Consider the following 12,304-nt stretch of genomic DNA (forward strand, 5'->3'; position numbering starts at 1 on the left):
TATTAAATCGTTCTATAATTGCACATTTTTTCGTAGAATAACTTGGATATATGTTAATATTATGTGTTTCCATCAACTTTTGGAAATGAGAATTGAAAAATTCTTTTCCCTGATCTACATGTAAATTTTTAGGAGGTGTAGTTCTGTTTAATATTTTTTGAAAAGCAGATGATACCTCTTTTCCGGTCTTTGTTTTTAAAGGTTCACAATAAGCAAATTTAGAAAAACAATTTATAACAGTAAGTATATATTTATAACCATTATTTTCTTTCGAATAATTCGTCATCTCTACCAAATCAGCTTCAAATAAATCATCTAATCCAAATAGTTTATACTTGCGCCGAGGGAAATTTACCCTTGCAGGTTTATGAATTTCATTTACAATTTCTGACTTTTCCATTATTTGCTGATGAAATACAGTATTTTTTATAATTTTATATAATAAATAAATAAATAATAGGAAAAAACATAGTAAAAATGTGATATTAACATATGTGATCACTTTAAAATTCATTTTAAGATTGATTATCTTTTAAATAATAAATGAGTATAAATAGAAAAATCATGCTATAACTCCAATTTCCCTCATCTCTTCTAAAAGACTTAAAATTTCATTTTCTACTCCCGTATTTCCCGCGAGCTTTTCAGCGTTTAAAAGCTTTAACCGACTGATTAACTCATTAATATCATCGTAATAAATGATGTTTGGTTTATTTAAAGCTCGATATGAAATTCCATCACCTTCATAAAACAATTTTGAAATAATTTTATGATATTTTCGACTACGAATTCCATCAATTGGAGCATTATTTTTAAATTTTTTACGATGTGCATTTGTTAATTCTAATATGTTTTTATAGGTTTGTAAATCACTTTCTTCAAAGTTTTCTGGTGTTTTCTTAAACAGCAATTCACACAGTCCATCAGTGAGCTTAAACATTTTTTTACCATCAAGATACATATAGTTATTTTGGAAATTAACAGATGAATTACCAATTTTCCATTCACCATTTTCATCATGCCTAACACCATAAATATTTGTTTTATCTCTTAAATTTTTATATTGTTGCATATATTTTATAACATTTGAAGTATAATCTTCATCTTTCTCATTTTTAATGTTTAAGATTGCATTTTCATTTTTTATTTCATCTTTAATTACATCTGTTTTAGATATTTTTTCTGTTAATTCATTAATCGGTTGTATAATAGGCTTGTATAATGTTTGTAAATTTTGTTCTAATATTTGTTCTCCTCGTTTCAAGGATAGATATTTAGCTTGAATGTTTTTTCTAGCGCTAATTATCTTATTTTTAATGCTTTGTTCTTTTTTTATTTTATCCTCCATAATGGATAACTGATGTTTTACAACTGTTATGTTTGAAATTATTTCTTATGTATTTATAAGTATAAACTTATCAAACCCACATCTATATCGACCATTATTTAATTCAGATTCCTTATCAATGCTAATAAATCCATATTTATTTTTCCAACATTCTCCACAAATTTTACAAAATTTTTCAAATGACATATCACCAATAACATGATTGTTGAAAACATGTCTTAAATTTAATATATCTTGTTTCAATAAAATGATAAAGTTACAATTATCCCTTAAATTCCTTTTATTTGCTGAAGTATATGATTGTATAAGAAAAAACATATCCAATGTTTTATGTCGTCCTCTTGAATAAAAGTTTTTAATTAATTGTTGATCGGAATTGCTATTTACATCATCAAAAATTACCAATGAATTAGGTTTAACTTCTTCGATCAATGGAAAAGTCGATAAATCACTACTCATGTATAAATTGATACTTTTTAGTGGTTTGATTACATCTTTCAACATTTGATATTTTGGTTGTTCAATAGTTTTCGAATAAATATATATATTTTCAAAGCCTACACCATTTTTTTCAAATATTAGAGAAAGTAAAATATTAGTTTTTCCACTACCACTAGGTCCTGTAATTAACACTCTTAATAGGTTTGGAAACAAGGATCCATGACGATATCTTTTATTTATATTCTTCTCATCAAAATTTACAATTTTTAATTGAGTTGATTGTTGTACAGTCTTCATGATGAAAATGTATAAAAGCAGCTTGCAACAATCGTTTTATATCATTCTATAATGATATTTGATCTAATTAAGTTGGTTGAGAAAAAACCAGAGATTTTAAAATTATTGAGTAAAGAAGAAATTATTTCTCTATTTGGAAATTATACATATAAAATTTTACATTTACTATCTCAAGACATCCAGGAGGAGTTACAAGCATATAAATTGTGTTATGAACATTATAATATAGGTATAGTACAAATCGACGGACCACCATCTCCTAAAAAAAATTGTTTTGCTTGCAATAAAGAAAAGTTTTTGTGTAAATGATACGCTATAAAGGAAGAGGTTTGCTTGATAAATTGATTAATAAATTACCGTTTGAAGCTCATATTCCTGGTTATCAATATTGTGGACCAGGTACAAGATTACAAGAAAAATTAGAAAAAGGTGTTAAAGGTATTAATAAACTAGATGAATTTTGTAAATTGCATGATATTGCTTATGATACACATAAAGATATAAATAAAAGACACGAGGCAGATAAAATATTGTCTGAACAAGCTTGGAGTAGAGTTAAAAGTAAAGACGCTAATTTTAAGGAGAAAGCAGCTGCGTGGGCTGTAACAAATATTATGAAGGCTAAACTGAAAACTGGTTCTGGTTTGAAAAAAACAAAGCCAAAGAAAAAATCAAATGTAAAAAAAGGAGGAATGTTACTCATGGCAAAAAAGAAAATTGTAAAATCAAAGAAAAAACTTAAACGAGTTATACCAACAAGAAAGATTGGTGGTGCTCTTCCGTTAGCCCTCATACCAGCAATTGCAGGTGCAGTGTCTGCAATAGTAGGAGGAATTAAAACAGTGAATGATATCAAAAATTCTAAAAAAGCATTAGAAGAAACCATACGACATAATAAAAAACTCGAAGAATCAGCTTTACGAGGGAGGGGTTTTTATTTAAAACCCTATCAAAAGAAAAAATCCTAAGTTTATTGAAAAAGTTGCCAATTCGAGCATTAACTAATTTAGAATTATTTAATTTTGGTAAAAAATATATTAAATACTTTAGAGGTGTATATATGAGAAACACTCTTCCAAAAAAAGCATTAAAAAATGAGGCTGGTATAGTCAATCTTGATACTTCAGACTCATCAGGATCTCACTGGATTTGTTTTTTTAAAAACAATTCAAAAGTGTATTATTTTGATAGTTATGGAGATATTCCCCCACCCATCGAAATAATTAACTATTTAGGAAGTAATATTTCATATAATTATAATAGCTTTCAAAAAAATGGACCAATTTGTGGACATCTGTGCTTGGCGTTTTTGTTATATATTACAAACATATAAGAGTTATTTCTAAATATGTCTTATATATTATCGTTGAAAGGTAATCAATCTGAACTGAAACAAGATTTTTTTCCTCCTATTAAATTAGTAGGAAATTATTCATGTGGTTTGGTTAGTTTTATTAGTTTCAATAGCATTCCCAACATTACTGCCCTAAATAATCATTTTAAATATGGTAGCACCTCATACTACATAAGCGAAGGAAATTACGAAATTGAGGATTTAATTAAAGAGCTTGAACATGAATTCCCCTCTATTAAATTTCATATTAACTTAAATACACTTAAAATTGAAATTACTGGAAAATATACTGTTCATTTTGAAGTGGAAAATTCAGTTGGAAAAATATTTGGCTTTTCACAAAAAGCATTGAAACCAGATATAAAATATACATCAGATTTACCGGTACAAATAAGTAATGTAAATACAATTCGAATATTGTGTAATATTGTAGACAATGCATATTTTCAAGATCAAAAAGTACCAATTATTCATGAAGTACCAATAATGGTTGAAAGTGGATATCGTATTGTTGACATTCCGAATGAAATAATTTATCTACCCTTGATCACAAACGAAATTAATCAGTTGATAGTTAGCTTTGTAGACCAGGAGAACCGCTTAATAAATTTTAGAAACGAGGATATTCTTGTGAGATTACACTTGAGAAAAGATGATTGATTTTCATAATTCTAATAAATATCCAAACTCTATGAAAAAAAACATCATTAAGAAAAAAGTTGTTAAACGTAAAACACTTGTATCTAAGGAAAATATAAAATACTTAAAATCAATTGGTTTAAAAGTTTTAAAGAAATGAATAATATCTTAAATTTATCAGAAAAAGTGTATTTCGATAATGAAATAACATCAAAAGAACTAATGAGTTTTGCACCATATAGTGGTACCAGTTTATCTCATGGCTCTATTATCAGAATTCCAATACAAAACAAGGATGCTATATTATCGTTGTCAGAATCAGATCTTTTAATACAAGGAACTATTAAAAAAACAGATGGTACTGCAGTTACTTCAGCTTTAATTAATAATGGAATTTCACATTTATTTGAAGTAATATCATATAAGATGAATGAACAAGTAATTTGTAGTGTATATAATCCTGGTGTTGCCTCAACTTTAAATGGATATGCATTGTTTTCAAAAGATCAAATCACTGGATTATCAAATGCTGCATGGATTTCTAGTAATATTTTAGATGGTAAAGAGTTTAATCAAACAAAAGATGGTCATTTTCTATATACGATTCCTCTATCAATATTGTTACCAATTTTTGCAACATATAAAAAAATTTCAACAAACGCAAAACATGAACTAATTTTAACTCGATCGAGAACTGACGATAACTCAGTAATTAGTGATACAAAAGTAAATATTGAAATTACAAACATAGTATGGAGAGTACCCTTAATCCATCTTAATGATGAAGGAAGATTACATATGCTAGATCTAATAAAACGAAATGCATCAATTGGAGTTGCCTATCGAAATTATGATTTGGTAACATATCCTACATTACCATCAACAAACAAACATTCGTGGACTGTAAAATCCACCAATAATCTTAATGTACCACGTTATGTTATCTTTGCAATGCAAACTGATAAAATAGATGATTTTAAGAAAAATAACCAAATATTTGATTTCAACGAGCTATCTTCTATACGTTTGTTTCTCAATGAACGTCAATTTCCACAACAAGATGTATTTTTTCAAAGTTCAACTGGAGAAATTGCTACACTTTATGATATGTATCTAAGATTTAGAGCCTCTTACTATAATCAGGAAACGAGTTATGAAAAGGCGTTATATGATATTGAAAACTTTATGAAATTTACACCAATTGTTTGTTTTGATTGTTCAAGACAAAATGAAAATTTTACAACAAATTCTGTTGATATCCGTATTGATTTCGAATGTAAAAAGGCTATACCTGCTAAAACAACTGCTTATGCATTATTAATTTCTGATTCTCTGTTTGAGTTCAAAATGCAGACAGGAGATATTAAAAGAATCATATAAAATTGTAAAATTTGTAAAAATAATTATCAGTTTTAATATGTCTATGCACAAGTTTGGATATCGTAAACTTCATGGTAATACACACAAAAAAATTTTGGAGATGACTACTCGAATAAATAATTTAAAAATGGAAATCGATAGAGAGAAAGCAAATGTAAAAGATATGATGGCTCAATTGCAAGAAGAGCGAAAAAATATTAAGGATATAAAACTTCAATTTAATAGAGAACGAGATAATACTCTCTCAACATTAGGTAGATTGACTGCAAATATGAAGGAGAACATCTTTAAAACATTGAGTGAATTAAATGGAAATACAACTGCATATTTCAATAAAGAAATAGATAATATTATAAGAGGAATGAGGGATGACAAATCTTACATAAAAAAAGAAATTACAATGTTGAAGGATGGTATAACAAATTTACAAAAAAAGTTTGATGATTTGGATATATCTCATATACCAAAAATTGAAACGTTAAATGAAAGTATAGTTCTTTTACAAAAAAAATGTATAAATTTAGATGAAACAGTTAAAAATCTTAAGGAGCTTCAAAGAGTAACTGCTAAAGAATTTACAGAAAAGAACAAAAAATTGCATGAGGAAATGTCTACTATGGCATTCTTAAATAAACTGAAAATCATCCCATAATTTTTACATAAATAATTTTATTTAGTAATATTTTTTATACACTTTATTATATATTTAATTAATACATTATTATATATTTATTTAATACATTATTATAATTATTACATTTAAATAAATTTTTTTTAAAATAATAAATTTTTTATTTTATTAATCCTCATCCTCAATCCCACTGTCTGGTGAATAATCACGGAAAATATTTAAACGTGATATAGTTGTAAACAATTTGCGTTTTCTATTGATAGTGTGCTCTTTCTTATTGTTTGAAAACAGTTTCTCAACACGGTGTTTCTCATAAAATAACAATGGATGTCTTTCTATGGGTCCTAAAAGTAACATATCATCATCATTATCTTCTGGATATGCAGAGTGATATAGTGATAACAATTCTTCCAAATCTCGTTCTTCTATTGTTTTTAATGTGGGGTTATATTTTTTAATTAAATTGAAATAATATTTAAACGTTCCATTGGTTCGTAATGTTGAAAATAAATATGGATGATGAAATAATACATACTCATACATTGTATCAAAATTACGGAGTTTTTCTAATATTATAACAAATTCTCTCTCATATTCTTGAAATTTTCTAGCGCTTTCATCAATTCTAATAAATAAATAATAATTTTTTAAATATTAGTATACTATTACATTAAAAAAAAAAAATACTTACATTTTTAGGTATGTTATATTATTCATTTTTAGTAAGTGTTATCACAACTTCAATTTCTCACTATGAGATGTCCTTGAGTGTTTAAATAGCTATAAAAATGAATGATGTAATTTCTGTGGGGATTAACTAAGTAAGTAACATTGCTTGATGAAGTCAACTTCTATTTATCTCTATGAGATGTCCTTGAGTGTTTAAGTAGGTATAAAAAAAAATGAGTACTTCCTATAAGTATTTTTTTAGTGTATATGTTCAACACATATAATTCACATATTATTAAGTTTTATCAATAGAGGGGAGAATCTCTGAATAACTATATATAATCTGTTTTTAAATTCACAAAATTATATACAAATTTATTTTGTTTTTAGTTTGTAAAATTAAAATACAACTTTTAATACTTTAACAATGTGTCAAAAACAAGTTGACCAATATTTTAAAAATATGCAAAGCGAAATATTTTTTCGAACAATGATTCCTCTGAATCAAAGCGAGACGAAATTTATTGTTATTGGGATTACAACATATGACTTATCAAGTGTCTTACAAATTAAATCAAATCAAAATCAATTTATTAATTTAACAAAACAACAATGGAACCAAGTTTTAAATAATAAACATCATATTTTGGAATATTTAAATAATATTACTAATCATCTGGAAGATATTGTAATCGATAATGATGTTAGAATATCTTCACATGAGTATCATAACAAGAAAATAATCAAATTTTCTACAAGTGATTATGCTGTTTATCTGGCTGATGGAACAACTCAGAAAATGTTTGATAACCAAAAAATTATTGATGCTCAATTTTCAATTTTGGAGTCACTAAATATTAATGGTTATATGAATTTGGTGAGGAATAAATTTCAAAACGAGGAAAATGCACAAGCTCAATTTGGAAATTGGTATCCACATATTTCATCGATGATTTCTCATGAAAAAAATCCAATGTTAAAGAAATTCTTATTGGAATTATTTATCAACCACCCATCTATTATAGAAAAAACCTTGCAAACAACTTGTACACCTTTAAATTATTATTTAGAATATTAAATATATATTTTGTATTATTTATATTTAATAAATAAAGATAATCTGAAATAAAAAAGGATATTTTTTTTTTTAAATAAAAAACCTATTTATTCAAAGCTTTTTTTTTTATTATAAAACAACACTTTATGATTTAAACATTAGAATTTTTTTTATCAAGATGTGAGATAACAGCATAAGGCATGTAGTCTAGGCTTTTTAAGATTTCTTCTCCTATTTGTAAAATCCCTTTGGTTTCTTCGTGAATGATTTTACTATTAAACAAAAGAAAATAAAAATTAAAAAAATTATAAAAGTAGAGAAAAAATTTACTTACGTTAAATTATCCTGACTTTTCTTCAATATTTCCATAAGTGATGTATAATTTTCATACTTCCCAATGCTAAAAAATTTTATTATTATTATTTAAATCATATATATAATTTACTCTGGATTTATGAAAAAAAAATCTTACTCTAAATCTAAAGGTTGTTCATAATTTATGTTGCTGTAAAAAAAAAATTAAATTTAGCAAAGGTTGATTATAATACAAAAAAAATATTTTTATTTAACAACAAAGTACCTATCCATTTTATAGAAGATCATGTAGATATTTAACAATAGAAATAAAATTAAAATAACAATTGCAGACATTTTTTGTGTGTTGTTTTCCATTGTGTAACAACTCTAATAGTAGAAATTAAAATGAAGAGAAAATTTGAAAAACTTTTAGCTTATACTATTTTTTACTTAGTAAAAATATTATTAAAAACTCACATTATTTTTTAACTCTATTCTTCATCATCTACAGTCTCATCATATTCACTATCTTCATTTTCCAATTCCTCATCTACACTTTCATCAATTTCCTCATTTTCCGATTCGTCATCTACACTATCCTCAATTTCCATCTCTTCTATATTATTGTCTTCGTTGTCTTCGTTGGCTTCACCATCCTAAAAGTATTACATCACTTAAAAAATATATAATAACTATAAAAAATTTGATTTTTTTTTACCTGTATTAAATAAAAATTATCTGGGATTTCATTTGTTGATATTATCATATCAAACATATCTTCATCCGAGTTAATTTTCGTATACTTTAGATGAAGCCTACAACGATATTTTCTAAGACTCAATTGATAGAAAAGTGTTTCCACATATTCTTTTTGAAATATATTTGGTTTTGTTGAATCGCCACCATTTTCAATAAATAAACAACCTGCCGAATTTTGAATATCATATTTCGAATCGGCTTTACAGAAAAATATTGTATGTATATTTCTATATTTATAAAATATACCAAAACTTTTTTTTAAAAGATGATCAATCTTTTTATTCAACATAATTTTTTCTTCAAAATTATCGATTGCTTCCATCTTGTTGTTAACGTTTTAAAATATAAAACTAAACTAATTCTTTAAAACAAAATCTTATTTTTTTGATTTCGATGAGAGAGCATTATTTGTTTAAAAAAATTTTTGTTTGTTTATATAATACAATAAAAAATATATGTGAAAACAAAAAGTGATACTTAAGAAAGAATAATTTATAATTTATTAATAACATTCGTAAGCAGATAGAGGTAATAATTTTAATTTGTTTATTACTCTAATATACAACATGAATTTGTTAATAATTGATTTACAAGGTTTCAAAAATATAAAAAAAAAATATGTGAAAACAAAAAGGGGTACTTAAGAAGGTTAGTTATTTATAATTTATTAATATCTTAAAAACATTCATAAGTATATGAAGATAATAATTTTAATTTGTTTATCACTCTAATATACAACATGAATTTGTTAATAATTGATTTACAAGGTTTCAAAAATATAAAAAAAAAATATGTGAAAACAGAAAGTGATACTTAAGAAGGTTAGTTATTTATAATTTATTAATATCTTAAAAACATTCATAAGTATATGAAGATAATAATTTTAATTTGTTTATCACTCTAATGTGTATATGGAAGTAAATATTTAAATATTAGATATATATTGATTTGTTTTTATAATAAACTATTATATTTCATACAATGTATATTAAAATAATAAACTCTTATAAGATAAATTATATAATAAGCATATTTATAATTCTTCCTAGAAATAAATTTTGTACACTCTAAAAAATTAAATGTAAAATCTAATATAATATTAAATATATTTCAAAGTAATTATTTGATATTAGTTAATCCAAATCCTTTTTCTCTTTGTTTTAGATAAATTTTCAATTTCAGGATAGTAAATTTTTTTATTTAATAAATTAAGTATTTATTATTATATCCTATATAAAAAATTATCATTTTAATGGAAAATTTTTAACCAAATATTGAAGTGACCTCGAAATAACTATTTCATTTAAAACAGATATTAGTCAATAACAATTTTGTTTTTCTTTAAATACAAACTTTGTCATTACTTCCTGGTTTGACTTCATAGCTTAGTGGTTACAGCACTCGCCTTCCATAAAAAAGGTTAGCGTTCAAATCTCACTCAAGTTATAACAATTTTTAAAAAATCCAACTTTATACTTGTACGTCACCAGACAAGGTTTATAACCTTGCAACCGGACAATGATCCAAGTAATTACGTCACCAGACAATGAGTCAGATAATTACGTCACTAGATAATAACCTTCTTACCAGACAAGGTTGGGGGGTGTGTGGCAGACATTTACGTCACCAGACAAGTTCAATAACCTAACAAGACATTTACGTCATCAGACAAGTTCAATAACCTAACAAGACATTTACGTCACCAGACAAGTTCAATAACCTGACAAGGTTGGGACAGACGTCATAATGATCTTAGGGTTAATGACTCTGCTGCGCCAGAAATGGCAATTTCCTACTACTCAACTAGAATGTCATGACTATACAAATCTTTAAAATTTTTATCCAAGAAAGTCAAAATGTATACATCGAGGTCGTTTTTGACTGGACTAAGTATATTTAAGCCAAAAATGATAAAAATTGACAGTTTTCGATAGAAAAAACATTTTTTGAAAATTTCCGATTTTACAACTAGAATGGCATGACTATACAAATCATTGAAATTTTTATCCAAGTAAGTCAAAATGCATACATAGAGGTCCTCTATGACTGGACTAAGTATAAAAAAGCCAAAAGTGATCAAATTTGACATTTGTCGATAGAAAAAACATTTTTTGGAAATTTTCGATTTTTCAACTAGAATGGCATGACTATAAAAATCATTGAAATTTTTATCCAAGAAAGTCAAAATGTATACATAGAGGTCGTTTATGACTGGACTAAGTATAAATAAGTCTAAAATGATCAAATTTGACATTTTTCGATAGAAAAAACATTTTTTGAAAATTTTCGATTTTTCAACATGAGAGTCATGACTATACAAATCATTGAAATTTTGATCCAAGTAAGTCAAAATGGATACATAGAGGTCCTTTATGACTGGACTAAGTATAAATAAGCCAAAAATGATCAAATTTGACATTTTTCGATAGAAAAAACATTTTTTGGAAATTTTCGATTTTTCAACTAGAATGGCATGACTAAAAAAATCATTGAAATTTTGATCCAAGTAAGTCAAAATGTACACAAAGAGGTATTTTATGACTAGACTAAGTATAAATAAGCCAAAAATGATCAAATTTGACATTTTTCGATAGAAAAAACATTTTTTGGAAATTTTCGATTTTTCAACTAGAATGGCATGACTATAAAAATCATTGAAATTTTCATCCAAGTAAGTTAAAATGTATACATAGAGGTCGTTTATGACTGGACTAAGTATAAATAAGTCTAAAATGATCAAATTTGACAATTTTCGATAGAAAAAACATTTTTTGAAAATTTTCAATTTTTCAACATGAGAGTCATGATTATACAAATCATTGAAATTTTGATCGAAGTAAGTCAAAATGGATACATAGAGGTCCTTTATGACTGGACTAAGTAGAAATAAGCCAAAAATGATAAAATTTGACATTTTTCGATAGAAAAAACATTTTTTGGAAATTTTCGATTTTTCAACTAGAATGGCATGACTATAAAAATCATTGAAATTTTGATCCAAGTAAGTCAAAATGTATACATAGAGGTCTTTTATGACTAGACTAAGTATAAATAAGCCAAAAATGATCAAATTTGACATTTTTCGATAGAAAAAACATTTTTTGGAAATTTTCGATTTTTCAACTAGAATGGCATGACCATAAAAATCATTGATATTTTCATCCAAGTAAGTCAAAATGTATACATAGAGGTCGTTTATGACTGGACTTAGTATAAATAAGTCTAAAATGATCAAATTTGACATTTTTCGATAGAAAAAACATTTTTTGAAAATTTTCGATTTTTCAACATGAGAGTCATGACTATACAAATAATTGAAATTTTGATCCAAGTAAATCAAAATGGATACATAGAGGTCCTTAATCACTGGACTAAGTAGAAATAAGTCAAAAATGATCAAATTTGACATTTTTCGATAGAAAAAACATTTTT

General features: G+C 25.6%; 1 long non-coding RNA gene across 1 annotated transcript; it reads right to left on the minus strand.

The window, feature by feature from the left end:
* Positions 1-7,989: 7,989 nt before the first annotated feature.
* On the minus strand, positions 7,990-8,613 carry LOC123304851. Its single transcript, XR_006536805.1, has 4 exons — positions 8,591-8,613; positions 8,289-8,321; positions 8,151-8,216; positions 7,990-8,088 (listed from the first exon to the last, which is right to left on the minus strand). It is a non-coding gene; the product is annotated as an uncharacterized LOC123304851 (long non-coding RNA).
* Between the last annotated feature and the right edge of the window lie 3,691 nt (positions 8,614-12,304).

This window comes from Chrysoperla carnea, unplaced genomic scaffold, assembly GCF_905475395.1.
Source record: "Chrysoperla carnea unplaced genomic scaffold, inChrCarn1.1, whole genome shotgun sequence".
Lineage (NCBI taxonomy): Eukaryota > Metazoa > Arthropoda > Insecta > Neuroptera > Chrysopidae > Chrysoperla > Chrysoperla carnea.